The sequence below is a fragment of the Helicoverpa armigera genome, chromosome 17, assembly GCF_030705265.1.
Source record: "Helicoverpa armigera isolate CAAS_96S chromosome 17, ASM3070526v1, whole genome shotgun sequence".
Classification (NCBI taxonomy): Eukaryota; Metazoa; Arthropoda; class Insecta; order Lepidoptera; family Noctuidae; genus Helicoverpa; species Helicoverpa armigera.
The window spans coordinates 9136635-9149711 of record NC_087136.1 but is presented as its reverse complement, the minus strand read 5'-3'; positions in this window follow the sequence as shown (position 1 = coordinate 9149711).

Below are 13077 nucleotides of genomic sequence, written 5' to 3'. Positions count from 1 at the left end.
GTATGACGTCATTAAGTAGACTTTCATCTTTCAAGTTAGAAACCATAGTCTAAACAACTTGATTATTGACAGAGTCACTATGTAGATAAACTTTAGAGTGGAGACAAAATATGCTAAGTATTACTAACTGCAGTACTATTTTCTAAACAGGCAAAATGCGCTCTTCCGTAGCTACATAATAATAGTAGTTCGTACTTATTTGTTTGTTTTTATTTGTATTAGTATAGATGACTGATGGAAAAAAGGCTGTAGCTAATATAATGACCCGTTTGTTCTAACAGTTTAATTCGAGAGAACAGCTGGCTACAATTCGTCACATCTGTATCAAGTCAGCCGAATAAAGGTGAGTATGAGAGTATGAGATGTGGTGATGAGAGTGTGTGAGAGTACCGCGCTGCGCCTAGTCATGGTGATATCTTTATCTTCGGAGATGCTGCTGCCTATCTCCGAGTAAGACATTTACTTTTACTCCTTTACTTACTTTAATAGCAAATAGTCACCAAAAAACTTGAAAAAGTGCAGAAAACACCTGGTGTTCTGTCAAAATCAGAAACTACCATATGTACGTAACACCATCATGTTCGAGATCAGGTGTTGCGCGCGCGCATGTTTATCAAATACGTCTGACATTACATAACAACTGTATTAGCTACTAATTATTCTGCACTGCCTCGTTGGTCTAGTGGTCGCAAACGCGGCTGCTGTGCTCGAGGTCTCGGGTTCGATTCCCGGGTCGGGCCGAAATTACTTTGTGGATTTTCTTAAACTTTCGCAAAGTAGCCCGTAGTCTTTAAGTTGGTGATTGATTCAATCGTGCATCGGAGAGCAGGTAAATGTCGGTCCTGCGCCTGATCTTTTTCCGGTCGTGTCGGATTGCCGTCCCATCGGGTTATGAGAGTGAAGGAATAGAGAGTGCACCTGTGTCTGCGCAAATGCTCGTACACTATAATATGTCCTGCGTAGCTGGCTGACCTCCTTAAATGAGAAATCGGCCGTGGTTTTTATTCTGTAAGGCTTGTGATAATGGTGGATTTGACTTGTTTGGGAGGAACATGTAGTGGGATCGGTGTGAGTGACTGGGGTCACTCACACTTCGTAAGTTTTCAAGAAAAACATTCAGATTATACAAAACTTGAGAGATCACATTACATTATACATAGGTATAGTGACATTTGGCATGGTATGGCTTAGGTAATATTATGAAAAGGAAGAATTTGTTTCGCAACCAGTTTAATTTTATTAACATTGCATTGTGGTTATCAAAAAGATCGTACTTAACTTGGATAAAAATAACGTAAGTACACAATGTGTATTAATTTACGTAGGTACTTGAAGAATATTATACAAATAAACATTAAACTAAGAAATAAACCACTAAATCTTAATTATACAACGGACACTCTGAAGGTTTTAACCAACAGGAAATTATCGAAAACCTGTATATTATAAAGAATGTTAGTTCTTAGATTAAGACGGATTATATAAATTAATTGCTGAATAATTAATGCGATATATTCGTGATGGTTAAGTAGTACAAGCATGAGTGTGCGGGTTCGATTCCAGATGAGGCGAGTACGAAGAGTAAGTTTTTAAAGTTACTACATGCTATGTAAGTATGTCTTGGACACCAATGTGAGTAAAGGTGAAAAAAAATATACCTTGATTAAATCTGGGCTCTAAAGTCTGACATCGCCAATCGTGGTGAAATCTTCTGTGTATGAGATGAGGCAAAATAAAAGGCTAATATATACGTAGAACATTTATTTATTTAACACTTTTGTACACATAGAACATTTATTTATTAACAAAAGTGGAAGTCGATACTTTCGTTTTCTGAACTGCTACAAATTAACAAACTGAAAATGACATCATCATGATGATACGGCTAAACATATTATTAGCATAGATCATCGACTCTCATAGATTATTGAGTATCGTGGCGATTCTACGGATCTAACATGCCTAAGTAATTGAGTACACTCAGGAATGCGTCCTAGCCGATTATCAGCCACAGCGGCTGTTTTCATATTTGAAGATCAACCAGCTGCGCAACGCAGGACATATTATAATGCACAAGCATTTGCGCAGACACAAGTGCACTTACTATTCATTCACTCTCATAGCCCGACGGGACGGTAATGCGACTCGACCGGAGAACGATCAGGCGCAGGACCGACATTAACGTGCTCTACTATGCACGGGTGAATCAATCATCAACTTCCAGAAAGTTTATAAAACCCACAAAGCGATTTCGGTCCGACCAGGGAATCGAACCCAAGACCTCGTGTACAGCAGTCGCTCTATGTGACAACTAGACCAACGAGGCAGCTAAGTAGTGAGTACATACAGGAAGGTATGCTTACACGTTTAATATTTGCGTACCTTGGTATGTCCGTATGTCCTTAATTTTCGGCACACTTTCTAGTGTTTCCTAAGTGTAATTGCTTAGAAAATTGCAGAGTATTAACAGTCCTTCCGAAACTACTTAGCGGGCCGGTTGTTTACTGTTTTGTTTTAATGCAAAATTAATGTCCTGAGAATTTATTTCAGCATCCGACAAGCATCATCTGATTATGGTATTAAAAGGTGGGTTTAAATAGATTTCTATTATAGTAAAGGTGATTTTCAATGATAAAAAGCTATCCTATTCATAAGGAAAAACGTGTCTTGGTAGGATTTTTCTTAGGGCGATACTCCACAGGTGTGCAACACTGCTACTCACACAGTCGTTTCTTCTGGTCGCTCTATCAAATAGTGTCTCATGTGCCCACGAAACTGCAATTGTTGTGAGCAAACACGTGCACCCACGCATATACTTAAGTACATATTTAGTGGAATATCACCATAAGACCAAGTCTATCTAGTGTGCTCTGAAACAGTGCACAATAGAGTAGTGTAAACCCACTCTCATAGAATCTAACCACAATAATAATAACATAATTTGTTATTTTATTACCTAACCAAACCGCAGAGCCAGAGGTTTACTGAAGATGTTTGTCGTGATTTAACTTAGAAGACAATTACTTGAACCGTGGCTGCTGTAATGGAGTCCATTGAGTTATCTTAAAACAATCATATTATTTGTTAGAATTGGTACTTATAGCTTCGGATAGTTTTGCGGTTCATTTGAACTATTGATATTATTTCTCGACTTCAATGTTTGTCTTTCAAGCTGAATAATAAGTGAAATGGAGGTGGCAAGAGGTGCCTGGGTTGCGTTGAGTGCGAGGCTAACTGGGTTGAGGAGATCAGATAGGCAGTCGCTCCTTGTAATGCACTGGTACTAAGCTGCAGCCGGTTAGACTGGAAGACAACCCAAATATAGGTAGGAAAAGGCTTTGAAGAAGGAAGGAGGGGAGGTATTAACAAGCGAAACTTCCAACTTTAACATATTATTTTATGAGAAATCTTATGATCGTTACAGAGAATTCTGTAAAATTATCAACCCTTATAGAAGTCAGCTACTATTCCTCACAACTGTACCCTCTGAAATTCTCAACTACTTACTGTTGAAAACCACAGTTGAAATATAGAACAAAATAGCTTGCCAGCATCAGATAAGCATATAACGCGATGGTGCTAACAATTTACATTGGTAGACAACTTGTATTGCTAGAGATTTCCGTGTTTTATGCTGGTGACGTGAACTAGCATTCGATATTGCTAGACTGGGTTAGGCATGTGCATTTTGTTTATCGATATTTTTATTCATCCAATACAGTCGGTAATTTTGTTGCGTTTCAAATTGAAATAAGAAAATGCATTGAAAAATATTTTTAAATTGGTTCTTTGTTTATTTTAAAAACTTTAATCTTCCTTGTACCTTAGGATACTTTTTACCCTAGTGCGGATAGTAGTTCTCTTGGGACGCGGGTGAAACCGCGGGAAACCGTCAAGTATTATATAAAATGAAAAAAAAAAACTATTTGAAGGGTCGGTAATTAGGTCATGAAAATTGATGGCGAGAAAGCTGTCTTGTTTTAGTTTTTCCTTGCCTATTTAGTTCAATGTTATAGTACAAATTAGGTCCCCTTACAAACGTCATGATAAAAATAGATCGGCGTTTATTGAAGTTCACTTAATTGTAATTATTAACATTAAATAGAACTAAATCTTGTTAAGCGATTACCGAGGAATTTATGGTCAATTATTGCAAGTAATTGACACTTAATCATCGCAATGCGATTATCTTGCTAATCTAAATTATTCACACTTCTGTTTGACAAAAAATAATACTTCACAACGATATGGATTTTAGAATAGATCTCTTATTATCAAAATATGATGATTACTGCTCAGTTACCGTACAACTATCTTCTTTTTTTAGTTTAATTAGAAGTAATTAGAACTATACTATTTCCTTTGGAATAATTGAATTACAAATTATGTAAAATAAATTACCCATCTTCTTTTCATTCTCAGATTAATAAATCAATACATCTCAGTAAATAAAAAATGTACTATCGGACAGGTTTAAATAGTCCTATCCTTAACTTGAACTGCACAAAAAACGCTAAAACTTCATAAAAACAATCACGACAACTATGAATTAAGTATTAAAACCTCGTTTCTCACAGCGACAGGTACTTACCCGGCCCTAATAAAGCAGCTACTGCATTATTTAGAATATATAATCGAGATTATAATGGTTTACTTGATGTCAAACGTAAATATAAGAGGAAAAACAGATAAATAATGGAGTGTTGCTACATGGGCTAGTAACTGGCACAGCTTTGGACCATTAATGGTCTCTCAACGATGCATATTGTGAAATGATTAAACTATGTTTAGGTATGTGTATCGAGTTGTACTTCGAATGTCACTAATCGATGATTAACTGTTAAGATGATTGTGATCATTGATTTACATCTGTATCGTCCTTTGCTGTCCATTCTTAGTGATTGTTATAACTTTTGACTATTGTTGTGATAACAATTTTTATACTAATTTTCACTATTGTTTTTGAAAAAAAAAAACGTTTTTAGTGCAGGTACCATAGAATATGTAAAAATAATTAAATTGATTAAGAGAATCAGAGTTCACATTTACGTCCCCCCCCAAATTATTAATTGAATGAAAAAACTATCGATACAAGATTATCGACATGTCCCATCCCATCCCGACTCTATTCTGAAGGCAAGCTCTTTGTGGGATTGAAACTTTTTGACTCAGAGGGATTGTTATCCGGCAAGTAGCTTCGAATGTATGCTTTGCTTCCCACATTCTGCCTTATTCGTTTGAAGAAATATTGCTATGATTTTACTAGTAGGAATGTCTAGTTATTTTTATGGGTGAACTATAAAAATATTTCATTTTATATTTTATTTCAATTGTATTTTGCTATGTAGGACCACAATGTCAGTGTAGCTTGTTTAAAAAAATAAATATAGTTATAAACACTGTAGGCTGGTTGGTACTAAGTAATTTCACCTAAACTCATAATATAGGTACTTACTTCGTTTTTCTTTCACAGTTTAAGGCAGTAATAAGCAGTTTTAGCACCATCGTTCTTAGAACATACGTAGGTATAAGTAGCCATGCCACAATACCAATCGACTATATCTCTAGATTGTATATCAGTAATTTAAATCTTGTGTCAACGAACCACCTTCATTAAATTATTAAATCAACCATGGATTTGTCAATGAAACTATGAACACCGCATTGTAATTCCATTGATAACTTAATTATTGGTATCGTTTGATTGCCAGTAATTAAAATAATTATCAATTTTGTCACTGAATGGTAACATTTTGACAGACATGACAGTAACTTTATAAATGAAACTGATTTACACAGGAATTTTAAATGGAAAGGTTTGAAGGCGAAAACAGTTGTTTTGTTATAGTTTCTTTTGTTTTATTTCGAGTTAATTCACTGTCGTTAACATTGATTTTCTAAAGTGACCTTCTGTAAATCTATCATATTTATATTTTCTTTAAGTACTGATTCTGACGACCTTTTCTGTTTGTATTATTTCATTTTCAGCTATGAGCAAAATTTAATGATTTTTATGACCATAATATTCGTTAACAACCCTTTTCAATGGCTTTTTATCTCTATCATACTAAAAAATGTGTAATTTTAGCGTTTAACCATAAAAAAAAACTCCTATGAATGTGAAACAATTTAAGATATTTCTTATAAATTTTTGAAACACGTTGATGTTATTCATAACAATATTCGATAAATTATTGTTAAAAAAATCAAAATGGCGCTTGGAAAAGAAAAAGGAAACTTTCTAATTATGAAATGAGAACTTGTAAGTTTACGGCAGCGGCATTAATTTAGGGTGTCCAAATAGTTGGCTTTTTTTCGGACATCATTCTGGGTTTTTTCAACATTTGAGAATATAATATGCTTTGTTTTATTCATTCTCGTCTCATCCTTTCTTCTTTATGTACCTTAGGTTTGCAGTACTATTTGAAATTAAGAAGAATTTTATATGTCTGAGCAAAACGCAAAGAAATAAAATACACTAGTTGAAAAAAAATACAAAATTGTGCCGTATAAAATACAAATTTCAAAAGACTTATAAACATGCAAACAGTTAAAAACTTATCATATGCCTGGTCATAAAAAAACCCTGAATAACAGTTCGACAATCTAAAAGTTTTCTAATAAACAATAATAATTCTAAATAACAAATAGGAATGTCCCACTTCTCCCAAATGCCTCGTCACCCTACCAAGCGGGAGGTCTAAGGACGAATGGTAATTTTCTTAAATAAGTTCTGAATTATGAATACTGAAAATCTGACCCGGGAGTGTTGTGAAACTTCCACAAAATTATAAGTACTTTCATGAGTAAACAGATTATGCGCCTTATTGAGGTAGAAAGTAATGATTTATAGACAGTTTTGTATGTAAAAAATATTCAAATATTATTTAAAAGTTTTTTCGGGTGTTTTTTGGATGTTTTATCCATTTTAGTTATATGAATTTGTTATTGAGGATTTTGAATCTGATATTGGAATGTTTTATAAAAATAAGTTATTATAAACTAGCTTTTTCCTGCGGTTTGAAATGCATTCAGGGGGAAATTCTTCCCGTTCTCGGACAAAATATAGCCTATGCTGCTTAGGGATAGTCTATTTTCACATCAGTGAACGATTTTTTCATAAGACAAACGAATATAGATAATTAGTTTGTTTGCTAATATTTTTATCATCATTATATCCTTTTTCCCTTATACCAGTTTTATTTGGGGTCAGCGCAGCCTGATTTCTGTAAGAAGGTACTTCTATTTGATAAAATGCCGACAAATTGTATTTTTTTTTTCCTTCTTTTTCTCTTACATACAAATATAATTTATTCTATTAATTACAAAATATCGAAAACCTCAATTATCTCAAGCCTTAAATAACGAAATAATTAAATTATTTAAACTGTAAACACTGGACTCCCTACAGCATCATAACTCTATGGAACTAAGTGAAGTCCCGTGTTGGGAATAAACGCAACTTAGACTGTAATGGGAAACATACATACATACATATGTATGGGAGAAACACGGTTTTAATTAGGCTCCAGTGAACACATAATTTAAGGCATATTTAATATTTTAATGCGTGTACATTGTTTTAGTTAATTTGTGCTACACGTATACCTTAATTAGATAAAAAGTTTTCTTGTTAATCTGTTCTGTTTTCAGCGTAAAATTACGACAGATATACCTAAGTGGAAAAATGCTAGACATATTTATTATGACATAACAGTAACTGCCCATTTTCAGCCGGTAACAATTAAATCACAAAAGAAATACACCGTAATACGTAAATCAAAATAAATATTTGTAGAGAACACGTTATTATCATTGTGTTTTAAAATAACTCGAGACACGCTCTTGGGTGATGTCTTTATTTAAATACCACCTACATAATTATAAATCGTTGATTTCCGTAAAGTAACACTTGTTTCAATTATCGATTAATGATCGTTTTAATGATTGCATGACGCGGGCGAAACCACGACTCCGTGCTTCGGGCTCTCATTTGAACATCTTTGGTTGTCGTTACAGGTCAGAAGTCAGAAAGTCTGACAACCAGTCTTACTTAGTCAGATAGGCAGTCGCTCCTTGTAGACACTGGTACTCAGCTGTATTCGGTTAGAATGAATCTAGGGCTTAGACTTAGAGAAACTCGATCTCTAAGCAATGGGACCACAGTTGGGCGTACCGGTAAAATAACAATACAGTGTGGGTGACTAATTAATGGCTTATGTTTAACTGATCACCAGAAATAGTAACAAATAGCAGACAAAAATAGTAAATGATCACCAAAATGAAACTCGCATTTTAATGTAAAATGATAACCAAAGTTTTAACACTTTGCTATCCTATTTAAGTGAAATTACTCCAAAATAAATCATGCGCAAGCCAAAAATAGTAAATGATCACCAAAATTAAACCACCATTTTAAAGTAAAATGATAACCAAACTTTTTACATTCTGCTATCCTATCTAAGCAAAATGAGTCCAAATAAATCATTGTTATCCCAAAAGTAGTAAATGATCACCAAAAGTAGTGAATGACCATCAAAATTATACCAGCGTTTTAATATAAAATGATAATTAAAGTTTTTACATCTTGCTATCCTGTTTAAGTAAACTGACTCCAAATAAATAAGTTCGGCCTGATACAATAAATGTAATAACATTATGGGGACCCTTTTCCTGCACTAGGGTGGAAAATTGTCTATTGCATGCCTCTAAACAGTGCGATAAGAGTGTGTTTTCGAGGGAGTGTATTGAGAAACACATTCTTCTTCTTCTTTCTCCTGCCCTGTTCCCAATTTTACTTGGGGTCGGCGCAATATGTCATTTTCTTCCATTTTTCCCTGTCACTCGTCATACTGACACTCACGCATGCATTGCAAGCCGGACACATAACTTAATATGGCATCATAATACTTTATTTGATAATAAGCCTACATTTTATGGCAATCACAGTGACTTATTTAGGCAAAAATAATACATTAATTTGGTCGTCAAGAGTTGGTGATCATTTACTAAATTTGGTGGTCGAATACAATTTAAAGTGAAGTCGTGACTAAAATAGCTGGTACTATTACATTTTTAGACTTTATTTTTCTGGTGTTCAGTAGATTTTTCTGGTTGCAAAACTAAGGGTATCAAAGCATTTTATGGTGGTCATTATATTTGTTCCCCTAATTAATTGCAGTACTTACATTTGCATCAGGAAATTATGCATTGCATAGCAAATAACACAAGTATGGGAAGTTAATAAAGCGCTTTATGGGTGGGTTGCACCCATAGAGTATAAAATGACTGGTGGAGATGTCATAATGCAAAATCTTCTAAGAAAGTAGCGTGCCATAATGCGGGTCTTCTGGGGATGAGGAACGTTTATAGCTCATCTTGAATATAAACTCAACAATCAATCAAGACGATCCATGGATCATTAGGGTAAGCAATGATTGACCTAATCCGTGATAAGTCCTTGAATTGGTGACCATCTTATCATAAAGATTACATGGGGCCCGGCTGATAAATCGAACATCTTTGGCACTCGTTACAAGTTATCATATATCTACCAGTTTATTACTATAGTATTAGCCAGGTAAATGAGTTGAGGAGGACAGAGGTACAGAACTGGCATTCAGCTGCATCTGGTTTCACTGGAAGCGAACCCCAACAAAATTCACTAAAGGCTAGACAGACGATGAGCATCCAGTATCAACTTTAAATAACACCAAACAAAAATCGATGTCCTTCCTCATAAAAGTCGTATCAAGCAAAATGTCTTTCTAATATCATCGGATAGTAGTTTGTGGAGTAACTTGCACACTAACTTACGTATATTGCAACTTGAGACTGCAAGTACGTACAGCTTATTAACCGACTCTCAAGTTTCTTGTGTAGCAGAATTTAGAACTGATTTAGGTTTGGTGTTTTGTTTATAAGCAATGTTTGAATATCAACAAAAATAAGCTATACTTAATTTAATATCTTTATGCGTATCTATAACTAAAACTAAGCTACACATATGAAAAATCATTTGTGTCTACGTACTTAATGTTCTACACAACCATTTAATGCGAGTTTTCATGTTGCACACATTTTAGGTCATATTAGAATTTATCAATTTTACATTTCGCTTAACCCAACTTTACTTAGTACGGGCACATTAAAAACACATACTAATTATCGACATGCCACAAAAACAAACCCTTTGCTGCTATCTATCGATATACATTGTACATCACTAGTACTAAAAGCCTTTCAAATAGCTTCTAAGTTGAAAGCATATAGTTATGTCACCTGTAATCTTGATCAACATAGTGAGGTGATAGTAGATAGGCCAGGTCTCCGCTTCAATCACACAAAGAGCCTTTATACTGGTGTCAACTTGTAGTGATGTGGTAACAGTTTATCGATATCGATGTTCAATGAATATTGTTAAAAAACTTGACTGTCGTGACGTTAATTTTTTTCTAAATGGAAGTTGTGTCTGTTTTGTTTCGGTAAATGAGGTTAAGTTTTTTGTCATAATTTCTATTCTAAGTCCACCTGCTTCTTAGGCCCCAGTTCACCGACAGCCAGTGTCTAGCCTAAGTGAAAAAGTCTTAAGTTTAAACATTTGACGTGAAAATTCATCGTAAACAGCTGTTTTATACAGCTTATGTTTATGTTCTAGGTGAACTTGAGCCTTCTTCAGAGAACGACTAACCTTCACTTAACCTATAATTAGAATTTAACGCTTATTAATTTCAAGTGAATAAATACTTTTAAATCATGAAATAAAATTTATTGCTAATTGAATGTACAAGGCACATCGACATATAATAATTTACTGCCGCTGCTGTCTACAATAGAACGATTAGTTTTTACTATCTTATTATCCTTAACCAATTGACGTAAAGTGATACGTATGGTTTATATTTATGTTTCCGCATACTGTACGCAAGTTACCTACGCGTTACCTACTTTTATTAATGCAATAATAATTGACTATTTTAGTTTTATTGATGATTTTATGTTACAAACTTTATAAACAATATATGTAGTTGATATTGTCTCTATGATAAAAATACGAAATAACCGACACAATTTGATTTTAATTAAAAAATTTATTGAGCTGTAAGTATCAATCAATAAGTTGCTTCTTCCGTGAAAGCTTTTAGGCATGTGAACGGAACTGTAAACTTTTATATCGATATCAATTTTATCGACACTCGCCTCATCACTAGCGGCGATTTAGAGAAGTGCAATATTTTGGGCGGCGCCGCGACCCGAGTGTTGCACACAAAAGGGACGGGACCGCGTCTTTGTTGCACTGAGACATGCCTCGACTCAGACTTACTGCATGCAATCAAGATTGTTGGAAAAGAGATATGGCATTTTATCATTTTTCAACAAAAATACTACTTATCTAAAAGTACTAAAATTATAAGAGGATATTATTTTGTTTTTTGGCCCCGGTACTACTAAGCCGATAAAAATCTGATTTTAAATTCCGGAAGCTAATTATAGCTTTGTCATACTAGGCCTTATTTTATCCTGTTTCGGGAAAGAGTATCCAAGGGATGAAGGAGGGAAGGGAGGCTTTGCCTAGGATACACCTCCTACACACCTTATGACAGTTCAAAGAAGTCGTTAAGTTACACTACTTATAAATCAAGGATGGCTGAAACGTTTAAGCTGAAAATTAAACGGGAGGTAGCTCAGACCTGGGAAAAGCATATAGGATATATAGTTTTGGTCACCAACCAAGTCTACCTACGGGAATCAATCATCTCGGGTCGTGGGTGACGCTAGTATTTTAATAAGTAAAATTAAGTCAAGAGATATTTTAATAAAATGTAAAAGAATAAGATCTACCTACATTGAAATTGCTTATTGAAATGATGTGGTATTTCCTATGGTATCATTAATTGCCTAAATTGATGAGTTTAAGGGCATGACCCTTAAGTGGGTCAAGATCGCGAATTAATTCATAGCGTTGTTGATATGGCTTCGTCTTACTTTACTTCGTAGGTAGGTAACTATTTATTTCGCAGAGAATTATTAAAGAATTTCCAAAATTGATGATTAGGTATCCTAAATGTTGTATTTGACAAATTATAATTCTTTGTAAAATACGAGCCGTTTTCCCGCGATGTCACAACCCGTAATGGGATAAAATATAGTTTATGTTACTCGAGAAGAGTGTATAGCTTTCGAACAGTGAAGGAATTTTTCAAATCAGTTTAGTTTCTGAGCCTTTAGAGTTAAAACAAAAAAAATATCAATTTTTTCTCACTTATTGTAGTAGTATAGATTACATTACATCACATTTCATCTTTTGTGTTATAGTTAGCAACATCTTATTACCATATCCACGACTTCCAGCATCTACGCCAATTCCTTCTACCCGCATTGTTACGCAGAGCGCTAAACTTTGCTGTAGGCCGTTTTCACACCCCAAAAAACACGTTTTGTGGCCACATGTCTATTTTAAAATGAGAAACTAGAGAAAAATAACACCGTTCTCCGTTCCTAGAAGGCAATTTTTGTGAAATTAAAATGCTTTGTGGCGTGTAGCGAGCCTTCTTTTTAATGTGTACGCTTTCTTCTAGCGTTTTGAGAATTCCAAGATAGTTTTGTGCGATTTTTATTTTAGAAACGAGAATGAAAGATTTGAAGAAATATTTTGTGTTTTGAAGCAGCGTTGCTTTTGTTCTAGAGTTGTAAGAATGAATGTGCTTAATTGTAGATAGTTTTGAAGAATCGTAACATTCTCAGATTATAGTCTTTTTCTCAGTGCTTTACAAGAAGCGACTGCCTATCTGACCTCCTCAACCCAGTTACCCGGGCAACGTTACCCCTTGGTTAGACTGGTGCCAGACTTACAGTAAAGTTTAACATATGAAATGCTAATTGAGTACCTATACTGATGGATTATGTAACTCTACACACAACAATTTCACCAAAGCTTTTACACAAATTGCATACCGTAATCAGATTATACAAGCAATAATCGCAATTGAACGTAACCGTCAAACGCTGACATATCTGTCGCCCATTAACCTGTAACCGCGACCATTTTGGCGCCCTATAGAGGCTTGTTCCCATTTA